The sequence below is a fragment of the Triticum aestivum genome, chromosome 5A, assembly GCF_018294505.1.
Source record: "Triticum aestivum cultivar Chinese Spring chromosome 5A, IWGSC CS RefSeq v2.1, whole genome shotgun sequence".
Taxonomy (NCBI): Eukaryota; Viridiplantae; Streptophyta; class Magnoliopsida; order Poales; family Poaceae; genus Triticum; species Triticum aestivum.
This window is the reverse complement of record NC_057806.1, coordinates 182,441,910-182,457,531: the sequence shown is the minus strand read 5'-3', so window position 1 is coordinate 182,457,531 and position 15,622 is coordinate 182,441,910. Positions and strand designations below refer to the sequence as shown.

At 45.3% G+C, this 15,622-nt stretch overlaps 1 pseudogene; it reads right to left on the bottom strand.

Annotated features, from left to right (window-relative positions):
• Window positions 1-5,468: 5,468 nt before the first annotated feature.
• Window positions 5,469-14,141, bottom strand: LOC123102756 (serine/threonine-protein kinase KIPK1-like; annotated as a pseudogene).
• Window positions 14,142-15,622: the final 1,481 nt, after the last annotated feature.

Here is a 15,622-nt window from a genome sequence, read left to right as displayed (position 1 = left end):
GGGCCGACGCGCCGCCCCGCCGCCACCTCCGCGCCGCCTCGCCGCCCTCCGCCGGATCCGCCGGTGAACAGTGCCTCGCCGGCCCCACCTCGATTTCTGCGCCGGGTCAAACCCTAGATCTCGAAGGTGTTTTTTTCACTAAGTCCCGAGATTTGCAGATCCAAGTGCCCCTGTTCATAGCTCCGTAACTTTGCATCCATAGCTCCGATTCATGCATATAGCATATCAAAATGTTCATCCCAGAGAGTACATCATTTCATTCCATTGCATCATTTTCATTTGAGTTCACCTTGATGCCCGAAATGCTGTTAGAAGAGGGCTACTTGAGATAATTGCCAGATCTGCTACTCCGTTTAGCTTTTTGTTATTTTTGCCATGATTAATGTGTGCATGATATGCCCTGATTCTCTACATGTGTTTTGTTAAGGGTTTTGTCATCTTTCCAGAGGTGCAACCCATATATTTTTGTGATGTGTGTGGTGACTAGTGCAAGCTTGCAAAGTGGTGCACTTGTTAATTCTGTTTTCAGGGACTTGGTAATTTCACTAAGTCCTGCAGCTGTTTATCTCATGATGCCATATGTTCTTATTGTTTACCATTGATCCGTGCCTCTTTTGAGGATGATCAGTAAGGATGTTTTGTTAATCTTGTAGTGCTCTATCCATCCATGTCTTTGTTTGCAATTATGGAGCAGCCTAGCTTGAGTCAATCGAGCTCTACTTTTGCTACTTTGTGAATCTGGGCAGATTGTCAACTTGTTTGCAATTTTGCCGATGATGTTGTAGTTGATCCGTGCATGCTATGTTATTGTTCTTGCCATGTCTAGCTTGCATTTTGTGCCTTCTTGATGGGTGTATTCTTGTCTTGCCATGACTTGCACTATAGTGAGTGCATCGAGCTCGTGAACATGCCTACTTGAGCTATATTTCAGCTTGCTCCAGTTTTCACTACGTATGAAAACTGATTATGTTTTTGCTATGTTCACATGCTTGCAATTGTATTTTCTGGTCCTTTTTGGCTCAAGGTCACTAAGGGACTTTTGTTAAGCTCTTTGAGTAGATCCATGCCATGCTTTACTTTGCCATGTTCAGATCCTGTAGCATGTAGTTTTGTTGCTCCGAAGAGGGCTACCTGATCTGAAATTCCAGACAAGTGTTGATTTCCCTAAGTCTGAGATCTGTTTGTCATATGCATTTTTGTCATGCTTGTTTGAACCTGTTTATGGATGAATTGGCCGTAGCTCAGTGCTAGACTTTTGTTAAGCATCTTGTATGCATCCCTGCCATGTATTTTGTTGTCATGTTTGGTTGCTGTAGCATGTTCATTTCATTGCATTTAGATGCCTACTTGCTGTAAATCGTAGACCGGTGTCATTTTTCAATCGCTTTCCATTTTCAAACCGTAACTCCGATTCCGGCGTTCTTTATATCGTTTTCAAGCGATTTCATCTCATCTTTCCAGTGGCACACTTGGATTTCCAAGTTGAGGCCAGGTTCTTGCATTTCCTGTCATATCTTGCATTTTGCATCCCGCATCGCATCCCGCATAGCATATCATCATTGCATCATATTGCTTGATCCTTGCACGTGATTGATTGTATCATTGTTGCTTGTTTGTCTTGTTTGGGTAGAGCTGGGAGACAAGTTCACTAACGAGGAGCCCGTTGAGTTTGCTTTCGAGGATCCAGTCAACTCTGACAACTGTGCAGGCAAGATGATCATACCCTCGAAATCACTACTATCTTTGCTATGCTAGTTTGCTCGCTCTTTTGCTATGTCATTGCTACGATGCCTACCACTTGCTTTCAAGCCTCCCAAATTGCCATGTCCAACCTCTAACCCACCATGTCCTAGCAAACCGTTGATTGGCTATGTTATCGCTTTGCTCAGCCCCTCTTATAGCGTTGCTAGTTGCAGGTGAAGATTGAATGTCGTTCCTTGTTGGAATATTTATTTACTTGTTGGGATATCATTATATTATCTTGCTATCTTAATGCATCTATATACTTGGTAAAGGGTGGAAGGCTCGGCCTCTCGCCTAGTGTTTTGTTCCACTCTTGCCGCCCTAGTTTCCGTCATATCGGTGTTATGTTCCCGGATTTTGCGTTCCTTACGCGGTTGGGTTATAATGGGAACCCCTTGATATTTCGGCTTGATTAAAGCTTTTCCAGCAGTGCCCAACCTTGGTTTTACCATTTGCCACCTAGCCTTTTCTTTCCCTTGGGTTCTGCAGACTCAAGGGTCATCATTATTTTAACCCCGCGGGCCAGTGCTCCTCTGAGTGTTGGTCCACCTATCAGCTACCGGTGGCCACCAGGGGTAACTCTGGGCTGGCCTACCCGTACCTAGGACAATCTGAGTGTGCCCTGAGAAAGAGATATGTGCAGCTCCTATCGGGATTTGTCGGCAAATTCAGGCGGTGTTGCTGGTCTTGTTTTAACCTGTCGAAGTGTCTTGAGTAACCGAGATACCGAATCTGATCGGAACGTCTTGGGAGGAGGTCTATTCCTTCGTTGACCGTGAGAGCTTGTCATGGGCTAAGTTGGGACTCCCCTGCAGGGTTTCAACTTTCGAAAGCCGTGCCCGCGGTTATGGGCAGATGGGAATTTGTTAATGTCCGGTTGTAAATAACTTGAACCTTAACTTAATTAAAATGAATCAACTGAGTGTGTTACCGTGATGGCCTCTTCTCGGCGGAGTCCGGAAAGTGGACACGGTGTTGGAGTAATGTTTGCGCAGGTTGTCCTCTAGTTTCTCGCTCGTGCTTTGCCTCCTCTTCTCGCTCTCTTTTGCGAATAAGTTAGCCACCATATATGCTAGTCGCTTGCTGCAGCTCCACATATTTTTACCTTGCCTTACCTATAAGCTTAAATAGTCTTGATCGCGAGGGTGCGAGATTGCTGAGTCCCTGTGGCTCACAGATTACTATTACACCAGATGCAGGGCCTGATGATTCCGCTCCAGGAGACGCGTATGAGCTCAAGTGGGAGTTCGACGAAGACTCTCAACGATACTATGTTTCCTTTCCCGATGATCAGTAGTGGTGCCCAGTTGGGGGTGATTGAGACCGTGTCGCATGTTGGGTTCTCTTTTATTTTCGTGTCGTAGTCGGGCCATGAGTGTTTGGATGATGTAATGTTATTTATGTACTTGATTGACGTGGCGAGTGTAAGCCAACTATGTTATCTCCCCTTTTATTATCATATTACATGGGATGTTGTGAAGATTGCCTAACTTGCGACATATGCCTTCAATGCGATTATGCCTCTAAGTCGTGCCTCGACACATGGGAGATATAGTCGCATCGAGGGTGTTACACCCCCCAGGCCAGTGCTCCTCTGAGTGTTGGTCCAAACTAGAGCTCCGTGCAGCGCCACCTCGGGGAAACCCGAGGGCTGGTTTTAGTTGTACGGACTGCTTATCTGGGTGTGCCCTGAGAACGAGATATGTGCAGCTCCTATCGGGATTTGTCGGCACATTCAGGCGGTGTTGCTGGACTTGTTTTACCATTGTCGAGGATGTCTTGTAACCTGGATGCCGAGTCTGATCGGAATGTCTTGGGAGAAGGAATATTCTTTGTTGACCGTGAGAGCTTGTGATGGGCTAAGTTGGGACTCCCCTGCAGGGATTTGAACTTTCGAAAGTCGTGCCCGCGGTTATGGGCAGATGGGAATTTGTTAATGTCCGGTTATAGATAACCTGAAACTTAACTTAATTAAAATGCATCAACCGCGTGTGTAGCCGTGATGGTCTCTTCTCGGCGGAGTCCGGGAAGTGAACACGGTGTTGGAGTAATGCTTGACGTAGGTTGTTCTAGGATCACTTCTTGATCATAGTTGTTCGCCCGTGCTTTGCCTTCTCTTCTCGCTCTCTTTTGCGATGTTAGCCACCATATATGCTAGTCGCTTGCTGCAGCTCCACATCATACCTTTACCTTACCCATAAGCTTAAATAGTCTTGATCGCGAGAGTGTGAGATTGCTGAGTCCCCGTGACTCACAGATTCCTACCAAAACCAGATGCAGGGACCGATGATTTCGCTCCAGGTGACGCGTTTGAGCTCAAGTGGGAGTTCGATGAAGACTCTTGTCGTTACTATGTGTCTTTCCCAGATGATCAGTAGTGGTGCCCAGTTGGGGCGATCGGGTACTTTGTCGCATTTGGGGGTTGATCTTTATTTTGGTTCCGTAGTCGGACCCTGAGTGTATTGGATGAATGTAATGACCTATTCATGTATTTGTGTGACGTGGCGAGTATAAGCCAACTATGTACTTTTCCCCTTTATTTATTTACATGGGTTGTTGTGAAGATTACCTCACTTGCGACATTGCTTTCAATGCGGTTATGACTCTAAGTCGTGCTTCGACACGTAGGAGATATAGCCGCATCGAGGGCGTTACAAGGAGGCAGCGAGGGGAAGGTAGGAAATAGAAGAGAAGACAATAAAGATTCGGAGATTGGACGAGAAGAAAAGATTAATTAATTTAGATTTGATCTTTAGAGATTGATTGTGATTGATTCTTTGACGTAAGGAAATATTAATTAATATGATTGAGCGATTTATGATAAGGTTAATTAATTTATATTTGATCTTTAAAGATTGACCATGATTGATTCTTTCACATAAAGATATTACTAAATAATAACTTGCGCCAGCATGGAAAGTTCTGATTCGTTCAGATTTTTTTCGTTGTGTGGGAGATGATGCAAAAATAAACCGCTGGGGCGGTGGGAGAGAAGATGAAAAAAACCGACGAAAATAAACCGTGGGTACTATTCATCAACTGCTCCATCAGGAGTAGAGATGATGAAAAGGTCCGTACATAGACCAGAATGCCATGATTAGGAGACGCTACATCATAGTTTCCGATTAAGTGTCTCATCTCGATCGATATGATTATGTTTAACTAAGTAAACATTTCTTATATTCCCTCAAAATAAAATAAAAAGTAAACCTTCCTGTATTATTCGCGTGAATGATACCTTTGTGTCTGACGTGTCTCGGAAAACCTACTCTTTTCTTTTAGGGAATGTCGTTGCCGTTTCAGTTACTTTGTGGTTAGGTGTGGACCCTAATCATCACCTCTAAAACAAAGGTGTTAACCCTAATCATGGCATTGTCGGTCGTGTTATAGCTTCCAAATCCACAAGCAATCGTCATTGCCATGGCATTGAGGCTCCTTTGACATGGCGATTAGTAGCAACATATAATGTACAATGCAAGGTGCGTAAGGAGATATGTAAATTAAATGAATTTTTTAACATATGTGTTTATCTATCTCCATAGAAAAGATGTCTAATTAAACATCTACCCTCTACAAATAAATACTCAGTGTTTATAAATGCTGATTTATTTCTATAAACACCTTAGATTGTACAAGGCATAACCCTCACCGAGCATGAGGAATGAGTTTTGAGTTCAAAATCACATGTTCCCACATCTTCTCAAAATGTGACGCATCATAAATCGTGCAAACTTCAGAACTGATTTAAGATTTCAGTTGTCCAACCCCAGTTGTTACATCTCCATCTTTCTGGATCCAACACCACATGTGGTTGGCGCACAAGCATATGAATGATTTGATCATAGGGCCCCATGGAGAGGCGATGCCTTGGACAATAGGATCCTAGGGAGGAACCAGACAAAGATACACATTGCAGGGAGTACAGATAATTTGATTGTTTTTGTGATCATTCTCGTGGCTTCTTCTTCATTGGAAAATCAGTTTACTGCACCAAGAAACCCTACTTCATTCTTAGAAAAAACATACTCCCTCTGTTCACTATTGTAAGGCCTTCCTTACAAAAGTGAATGGAGGGAGTATTTGGAGTAAGAAAAAGGATGTTTTTGTAAGAGTTCCTTTCACAGAAGTCCAAGTCTTGTAGGTGAAACATCAGTGCTTGCATGCATTATTGCGCCCATTTGAGAGGAAAAGTAATCACCCTCTTGCCCATAGCAGAAACAGTGGATGTGCATGCTCCTCCAAGAATTCGGCTGCACAACAGGAAGAGATCACTAGATCAACTGGAGCCTCCAATAGACGCAACGGCAATGATACCGTGGGCTCTGATTGTTCCTTTCAATTAAAGAAAAGTGATCTATTCACAGGAATATAGCAGCAACTGAGCATACAAGAATCTACCATGTACAGACAGCCCCAACCTTTACCTACTCAACAGAAAAATTGTAGACTATCGGCAGAAATTGTGCTAAACTGTGCCAAGACCTCACTAGAAAACTTCAAACTCCAGCTCCTCGGCGCTCCTAAAGTCCAGGCATTTGCCTTCTTTCTTCTTCCGCACCGTCGCAAGAGTCACGACATCGCAAGGCCGTGTCTCTGGTGGGGCAGCAGATCGTATCAAGGCCCAGTTCAACCCTTCAAAGAAAGGGTGCTGCTTGATTTCAGCTGCTCCTCTCAACGTTCCCAGCCTGTTCTCCGGCTCCTTGACTAGCAATCCTCTGATGAGATCCTTTGCATTGCTGCTGACAACCGGGTTATCCGGGAACCGGAGATTCTGGGAAACAACATTTGCCAATGTTTCATCATTCCCAGGACCTCTGAAGGGTGTCCTACCATACAAAAGTTCATAAAGGAACACACCAAACGTCCACCAGTCAACAGCACTCCCGTGACCATCCCCTTTGATGATTTCTGGTGCAAGATACTCATGTGTGCCAACAAAGGAATTGGAGCGTGCTTCTGTAGGCTCTACAACAAGTTGAGGCAGCCTCTTCAGGGAAGATTTAGGCTTCCTAGGCTTCGGTACCCAGGGGCGTGGCCTGAAACAAGACGTTTGGGCACAAGAGGGCTGGAGGCACGACGAGTTGATGCAGTAGCTCTCTGCACAAGGGCTTGTAAGCTTCTTTGGTTGGTGATTCGCTGCTACCGAGGATGACCGGAGGAGCACGGCGCTAACAGAGCACCTTAGCGAGAGATCAAAATCTGATAGCATGATGTGACCATCATCGCGGACCAGGATATTCTCTGGCTTAAGATCACGGTATATGACTCCCAGCATGTGAAGATATTCCAGCGCAAGGAGAACTTCTGCAACATAAAACCTGCAAATCAATGATTTTATTAGTACAAACAGATGGCGACTACACACGTGCAAAACAGAGTTATTAGAACATAGAAAAAATGTACAATGATGTTACGTACTAAATACGCCTCTCTAAAGTGGCATCCTTAAAGTTGAAAAGTACATTCATAGATCAAATGATAATAGATCAGTCTTGTTAGAATGGCATGATGTGTTTAGGCTGTAACTCTGAAGAGAGCTACATGATTATGTTTGCAGATTTTATAATGCATAATAAGCAGGAAATTTGGAACATCAAGAACTACAGTCATAAACCGAGCCAACATACAGTAGTGCAATGGTAGCTCGGTCAGAGATTGTAATCACTAGGTGAGTTTAGATTAAGAAACTGATTACTTCGAGTAAAGAAAATAAATGCACAATCATGCAGGCTTCTGCAATACTGAATGTTCATGTCTGAAGTTTTAAGTACTCAATGAAATGTACCTCGCAGATGGCTCTGGGAAGCTTCTACCGGGTTGTCTTTGACGAAGAACGTGCAGATCACCACCCGGACAGTACTCCATGACTAAGCATGAGAGATTGTCTGTCGTAAAATGGGCATAAAGAGTAGGAAGAAAAGGATGATCCAGCATTTCTAGTATCTCTCTCTCAGCCTGTGCTCGTAGCATCTTTTTCCTACTAATCAGGTACTCGATATCCATAACCTTCAAAGCAAACAAGCAATCTGAATCAACCAATTCTGCAAGATACACAGTCCCGATATCCCCACATCCAAGCCTCTTCAGAAGCCTAAAGTTGTCGAGTCCTAAGGGTCCCTGTTGCAACGCCAACTGGCGAATGGTTATCCAACAGAGATCCTTCACCATATGGGGCCTGTTGTTATAGCCACATAAGCCAAATTGGCTCTCATCGCTGATACTAGTGCTACATCCATACTCACTAATGCTGCTCTTCGAATTCTGGGAGCACTCACCTTTTTCCAATGTTAACCATTCAGACGACCTCTCATCAGATTTTTCTGGTCCTGGATTTATCTCCCCTTCTGCACAGCTGGTGGGATTACTAATGCTGGACGCCGAAGAGGAGCTGGTTGATACATGGGAAATGGATTCCTTTGAAGAGCAGAATTTAGTACTATTGGAGGAATTACCAAGTGAAGGTTGTTCTTCTTTCATTTTACTCTTACTGCTGGTTTTGCATCGAAAAACTGGCTTCACGAGCCGGGATGTTGTGATGGGTTTGATCAATATGGGGATTCTGGATGGACTATCATCAGTAGTCGCAGAAACTTGTTTATGCGTTTTTCCATTTTGCACAATGGAGCTCTCACTTTCTACAGGGTCACCACTGATGACATCTTGGATCCTGACCTTTTGTATATCAGTTGAGGTAGAAGATGCAGAATGGATGGAGGTGACTGCACTTCCATCAGCTGTCTCAAAATCACAGTCTTCACTAAAGCCACTTGTTCCTCTAGATAGATTCTTACTAATCTTTTCTGGAGTGATTGATATCTCAATCAAGTTCTTTTTATCATCATGCACAACGCTTCCATCACTACTCTGAACCATCAAGGAGGCATAAAGCCTGTGGATAGTCCCTGCTTCAGATGAACTCGATGACCCAGGCGACATCGACAACCTCTTCATTGCAGCCATTTCTGACGCCTGGGAAATGCAATGCCTTCTCAGTGCCTGCTTCATATTGACAGGTTTGGAGCATATCCCAGTGACTGCAATTTGAGATGACCCTGACCTAGGTGTCTTTTGAGCATGCTTCGACAAAGAATCTGCCCCGGCCTGGCCGGGGCTAAGTGCTCGACGGTAAGTCCTGCTATCAATTGCCTTAAGAAGCTGGTCGAGCTCATCTTCCACAGGATGACCACGACGTCTTCCATCTTTCTCCTCAGTTTTCACATTGATATGCAGCACGCTGGAGCCACTAACAGGCGCATTATCCAAGTCTTCGTTGGACTCAACTATCTCAGAGCTGCAACCGGACGACCCCATCACACTCCTAGTTGAGAAATTCAACAGACAGAGACAGTATGCCAGCTTATCTTAGCCCACCGCCTGCAAAGGCATCGAAGGCAGGCAGGTCAAACTATTGCAATTGTGCCTTTTAGGGAGACATCATCCAAGATGGAAGCCTCCGGAGCTCAGAGACTCAGCCAAAAAACAACCTTTTTTGTCGCCACTGACCACCCTGCAAAGATCCAGGGTTAGTGATCGAGACATGGCAATAGCAACATTTCTCGAAAATGATAATAAATTATTAAAGAAAAGGAGAAATCTAAAGGCAACTGATAAGCAAGAGTCCACGAAGTACAACAAATGAAGTCAGAAGTGTTCCTGTCACAACTGGGAAGCTTAGGTAGCTCAAATCAAGAGCTCTTCGCTAAAATCTTGGGAGAAGAGGGCAAGATTTCCATCCCAACAAGAGGCTATTTTACTATCTCTCACACATTTCAGCTCAATTCTCCCGGCAGATGCAACGCAAGCGACGACCGGGAATAAAAATTTGCGAGAAAGGGGGCACCTAAACCAGCGAAATTTCGGGAGGGAGGGGGAAAACAAGAACTTTTTGCGTTCCAGGCAGGAGCACACGAAGCTGGCTTCCAGATCCAGCGCTGGTGGAACTCCTGCGAGGCCACATTCCGCAGGAGCCTCCACGAGCTCGCCAGCAACAGCAAATTTCGCGGTTAATTCGTCCACAGCCGCGGATAGCTCGAGAGGAGCCGGATTTGGGATCAGAGAAGTAGCTCCAGAGCAGAGACGACGATGCTTACCTACAAGGAAAAATGCCAGTCCGGATCTCCAAGCTGCGACCAGGATCCGAGCGGAGTGGGGTGTCTCGCGAGCTGGCGATCGGCGGGCTCCAGGGAAGCGAGCTATGGCGTGAACTAATCTTGGGAACGGCGGCCTCGGGAAGGTAGGGAGAGAGAGGAGAGCAGAAGGTGAGAGGGGTTGCGTCCCACGAAGACGAATCGACCTAAAAGGGACAAAGTAAAGGGGTCACCTGATCGTCCCTGCAGCGAACACGGAGTGCACGTCCGTGTGTCCGCCATGGTTTGCGCTGCCGCTGACGGTTAAACAAAGATACCTGCCACCGAAAGGTTTCCAGCGATTGGTTGGAGATTCATTCTGACCGTGTGATTGGAAGCGCCGTATTTCTTTGCTAATTTTTTTTAAATAATACATTATTTTATTAATTTTCATAAATATTACCATGTATACAACATTTTCAAAAATAATGCACCATCGGCCTGCTGCTGGCCGATTGGGCCTAGTCAGCCCACAGCAGGCCGACTGGCATCCTATCAGTTTGCTGCTGGCCGAATGGCCTGTCGGCCACTAGCCCAGATCCAGTCGGCCGGCAGGAGTTAATCAGCCGTCTGTTGGCCGATTAGTATTAATTGGCCACCTGTAGGCCTACTGGTGCATGTCACCCATTTTCTACCCCGTATGTTCCCCGCTTATATCACGGGCCGCCATTTTTCGCCATATTTTTCCGCTTTGCTCGTTCTCGTCATATTTTTCCGCTTTGCTCATTCCTGTCATATTTTCCCGCTTTGCTCGTTCCCGCCATATTTTCCCTCTTTGCTCATTCCCGCCATATTTTCCCGCTCTCTAGTTCCTGCCAGTATCTCCCGCCATATTTTCCCGCTACCGAGTTTCCGCCTTTCTTTGTGTTCTCGGCCTATAAAACACCCTTGGCACTAACGTTGGTAAGCATTGTAGTGTAGTCTCGTAGTCTCGCCAAGATGTCTGAATATCCTTTTGATCGTAGTTTTCACCCTAGTATGTCCAAATGTCTTCTGGATTTAGCCGCCGATTTCAGGGTAGACAACATATTAATCCCGTGGGAGCAGCTCATCAGTACTGACACCCTACTGAATGAGATCACACATTAAGTAGGTGCGGGTGGCCTTCCAGGACCTTTGAGGAGATACGGGAAGAACTTTTGAGGTTGCAGGGAAGAGGGGTGAAGCAATAATCGAAGGGTGAAACATACCTAAAGTTTGCAGCAAAACATACATTTTTATGGACTGACGATAGCGAGGATGAAGACGATATCTTCATGCCGCCGCTTCCGGGTTCTGCATCGTCGAAGGGTAAGAGTTCTGCATCGTCAAAGGGCAAAAGTTCTTCATCATCGAAGGACAAGAGTTCTTCATCATCGAAGGGCAAGAGTTCTCCATCATCGAAGGACAATAGTTCTTCATCAATGGAGGATGACGATGATGACTTCATGTAGTTTTTATATTGTATGTTGCAAGTTAAGTCGTACGTACCGTTTAATTTAGATGTAGTTCTATCTAGTTGTTTGTACTGTCTTATTGTAGGAGCATTATGTTCTATCTAAATGTGATGTTGTAGTTCTGATAACAGAGTACTAAAATAGGATAGGCATATGTCTCATACATAAGTATATAGTCATTTGTCTCATACATAGAATAGACATAAGTCTCATACAGAAGTAGATGGTCATGTCTCTACTGATAGATAGAACCATCACCGACGACGTCTGCCCTGGCACGGAGGCGGATCTTGAGGCGTCGTCCATCCCAACCTATTGGGTGCCCTAATGTTACGAGGAGGAATCTCAGACTCACCCTGGTCATACTGTGTATCCTGTGTGGGGCCAGGTGGAGGAGTCGAAAACATGTTCATCCACTAGGTGTGCTGCGACATCTGAGCATGTATGTTGTCCTCAAGATGTTGATCACTCCCCCACGTATCATTTGATGCCGACATAGATGCATGATATTCGTAACCTCCTGCGTGATGGAACGTTAAGTCAAATATTGAAAACAATAAATATGAAGAGACATATCTGCTGGCTGTGACGGCTTCTCTGGCTGAAACACGAAGCTCGACGAGGGACCCTGCTATTGTGGATGTGGAGAAAACATGAAGCTCGACGTGGGACCATAGTGTTGTGGGTGCTGCCACGTCGAACTGCCAAGTTGGTCAGGAGGGGGTGCCCTGGTCGTCGACTGGTGTGCTAGACGTGGACGTGGCTGATGTCGGTGCGTGGAGGGACGCGGCTGCTGCTACTGGTGCTGAACAACGTTGCTTCTCTGGGTGCACGTAACAGCCTCATAGGCAGCTCATATCTTGTTCTACATGCGTTCCAAGAAGGGTTGTAGCACAGGCCGATGTTGAAGAAGAGGTCCAGACGATAGTGATCGTCCAAAGGTGGTCACGTCGTCGTATAGTTCGTGTGTCAACCGAGCCTAAAATTTTTCATGATGATTATTAAGTATGCACGTCAAAGTATGTGACAACTTTACTTAAAGAAAATATAACCTACCGCATACTGCCTCGCCCGAAGTATCATAGCTCGGGTACATATCCCATGGAGTAGGGTCAAGTATCTCCTCTGGGTGAGAGTGCTCAACGATGCGTAACCATGTTCCGGTCATTTAGCGCCGCAAATAGAGATTGAATTCGTTGAGATCAAAATCGTGATTCTCGTGCCATAGATGTGTGTTTGCTATCTCCCATTCTGTAACAAACGGCTCTAGTCTAACTAGCTAGTCAATAGTTGTCCTGGTCATGCCCTTCCTCATCGTCCTAAAATTGTGGTGTGTGTTCAACAATTACCTAATGCTTCGAATGGAGTACTATCAAAGATAATGCAACATTGAAAACCGGTTAATACCTGTGGATGTGTGTTGGCACCGAGTTCTTTGTAGGGGGAGGTAGCTCCAACTGCAGAAGACCAAATTGCCTCATAACCCTTTGTTGTGCCATCTCCTTGACGAAGACATCGAAGATGATCTTTGATTTCGTCATCCAGTAATCTCGGTCCCCTGTGCATAGCACAGACATACCACCTGGGTATCTTGCATGTATGGCTGCTTTTGTGTAGGGCTGCCAGATGACCCCAGTGTACGCATCGAACTGCTCGTTAAATTTCGTGTATGCCTTCCTGGTTTGATCACTAGCAAAGCGTCTCTGCGGAAAACAAAAGTTAGTAGCCGCTATCATTGAACTATCTCTTGTTCACAAAAAAGTTGCATGAAACTATAACACGATACATACCTCGCGACGTGTCCAACACAGACCGAAAGTAGGCATGTTGATGCCGTCAGCATCGAACATGGCGTTTATAGGCTCATGAACACATACATATGCCCACCCAATAGAGAACCTCTCCCACGCCCACAGCTGTAGGAATAGAGGGCATCCAAGAAGGGCTCGCTTTCTCGATGTAAGCTGGTAGCCATTGCACATACCTCAGTATGTAGCCGCTAAGACCGCTGAACCCCAACTCCTCTGTCTGATCTGATTCGCCGTCTCAGCGCTCGCTATCTCGAGTGCCATAGGGATGTAGCGCGCTAATAGTGGTGACATGGTTCTCTGTGAACATCACTTTGCCGAAAAACCACATTAAGTAGGCCTCTAAGCTCCGAGTGATCTGTTCCACACTCAACGACGTCGGGAACTTCTGGATCTCCATTAAGCAAAGAGAAAGTTTTAGTAAGCCGCAGGTATCTTCTGTAAAACCATATGCACGATAAGAGGTAGGGGAACTAACCTAGAAATTGAGCAACAAATCATGCTTAAATCCGTGATGCTCCCATCCCGGATCCGGAGCATCTGCAGAAACACCATGAAAATGTTGTGTAAGACTTAGCTCCCAACCAGCCGGTGCATCCAACGGTCCTATGGCATGACCTGCCAATGGTAGTCCCAGCAAAAGTGACACATCCTCTAGAGTAGGAGCCATCTCTCCCCATCAGAAGTGAAACGTGTGGGTCTCTGGCCTCCAACGGTCCACTAAGCAGCTCAACAAGGAGGAGTCGATGGCGAGGCGTCTGCAACCCGGGATAGACTCAACCAGACGCGCGAAAGGTAAAGGGCCGGCCCATTTCAACCTTCATGATAGAACATTTCAGTTAGTGTCTCCCATTAATATGCATGTCAGTGTGCAAATAAATAAAGCACGTACCGCTGCACCCACATTGGGTGTATCATCCAATTCTCCTTAGGAGTGCGAGTGACCAGAGGCTCAAGCTTGCGGCATACCAAAGCGCGGCGCGATGACCCCTATCAATGTCCCCATTCAGCAACCACATTCCCGCCATTCCTGCGCATACCAATTTCAAACATAGTTTCCACACTTAATACAAATGTAGAACATAGTGCCACACTTAATACAAATTTCAAACATAGTTGCCACACTTAATACAAATTTAGAACATAGTGCCACACTTAATAAAAATTCAGAACATAGTGCCACACTTAATACAAATTTAGAACATAGTGCCACACTTAATATCAATTCAGAACATAGTGCCACACTTAATACAGATTCGGAACATGTGAAAGCACAAGTGCTCCCTGGGTGATTTTGGTAATTAATATCAACATATATCTTGTTGGACTAATATTTTTATCTAGTATATTTCAGAAAGTTCAACAAAGGCGTGGCATGGACAAGAGGATGTGGAACCCCTCCAAGAAGCTAAGGATTGGCAAAAGCTCAAGACTCTACATTTTCATGTTAGTGATCCAAGATCACATTGAGTCCATAGGAAAAGCCAATACTATTAAAAGGGAATGAGGTGTTGCTTAATGGCTTGCTTGCTCAAAGTGCTTAGTGATATGCTCCAAAGCCCTCAACCACTTTCTCATTTCCACATATGACCCAAACCTAAAGTCAAACTCGGCCCCACCGATTTGATCTATCCGGCGCCACCGAGTTCGCTTGACATAGCCACTGCCAGAAACCCTAATCAATTCGGTCTCACCAAGATGGGCTTGCAAACTCTCTATTGTCTATTGCAATTATTTTGGTCACACCGAGATAAGCAATCGGTCCCACCGAGTTTTCTTGACCAACTATTTGTTTTGCTTATTACCAAAATCGGTCCCATCGAGTTTGTGTAATCGGTCAAACCGAGTCAAAGTTTTACCCTAACCCTAGCACATCGGTCCCACCGAGTTTATCATATTGGTCCCACCGAAAATCCTAAGTTCACATTTTGAACTAAATTGGTCTGACCGAGTTTAACTATTTGATCCCACCGAGTTTTGTGAATTGTGTGTAACGGCTAGATTTTGTGTGGAGGCTAATGTACCCCTCCACCCATCTTCCATTCTAGAGAGAGACATCAGAACATGCCTACACTTCCACCATTCATTTTCTGATATAGAACCACCTACTCATGTGTTGAGACAAAGATATTCCAATCCAACCACAAGAATCATGATCTCTAGCCTTCCCCAAGTTGCTTTCCACTCAAATCATCTTTCCACCATATCCAAATCCGCGAGACAGAGTTGAGTGCCGGGGAGACTGTCATTTGAAGCACAAGAGTAAGGAGTTCATAATCAACACACCATCTATTACCTTTTGGAGAGTGGTGTGTCCTAGATTAGTTAGGTGTCACTTGGGAGCCTCCGTCAAGATTGTGGAGTTAAACCAAGGAGTTTGTAAGGGCAAGGAGATTGCCTACTTCATGAAGATCTACCCAAGTGAGGCAAGTCCTTCATGGGCGATGGCCATGGTGGGATAGACAAGGTTGCTTCTTCATGGACCCTTCGTGGGTGGAGCCCTCCATGG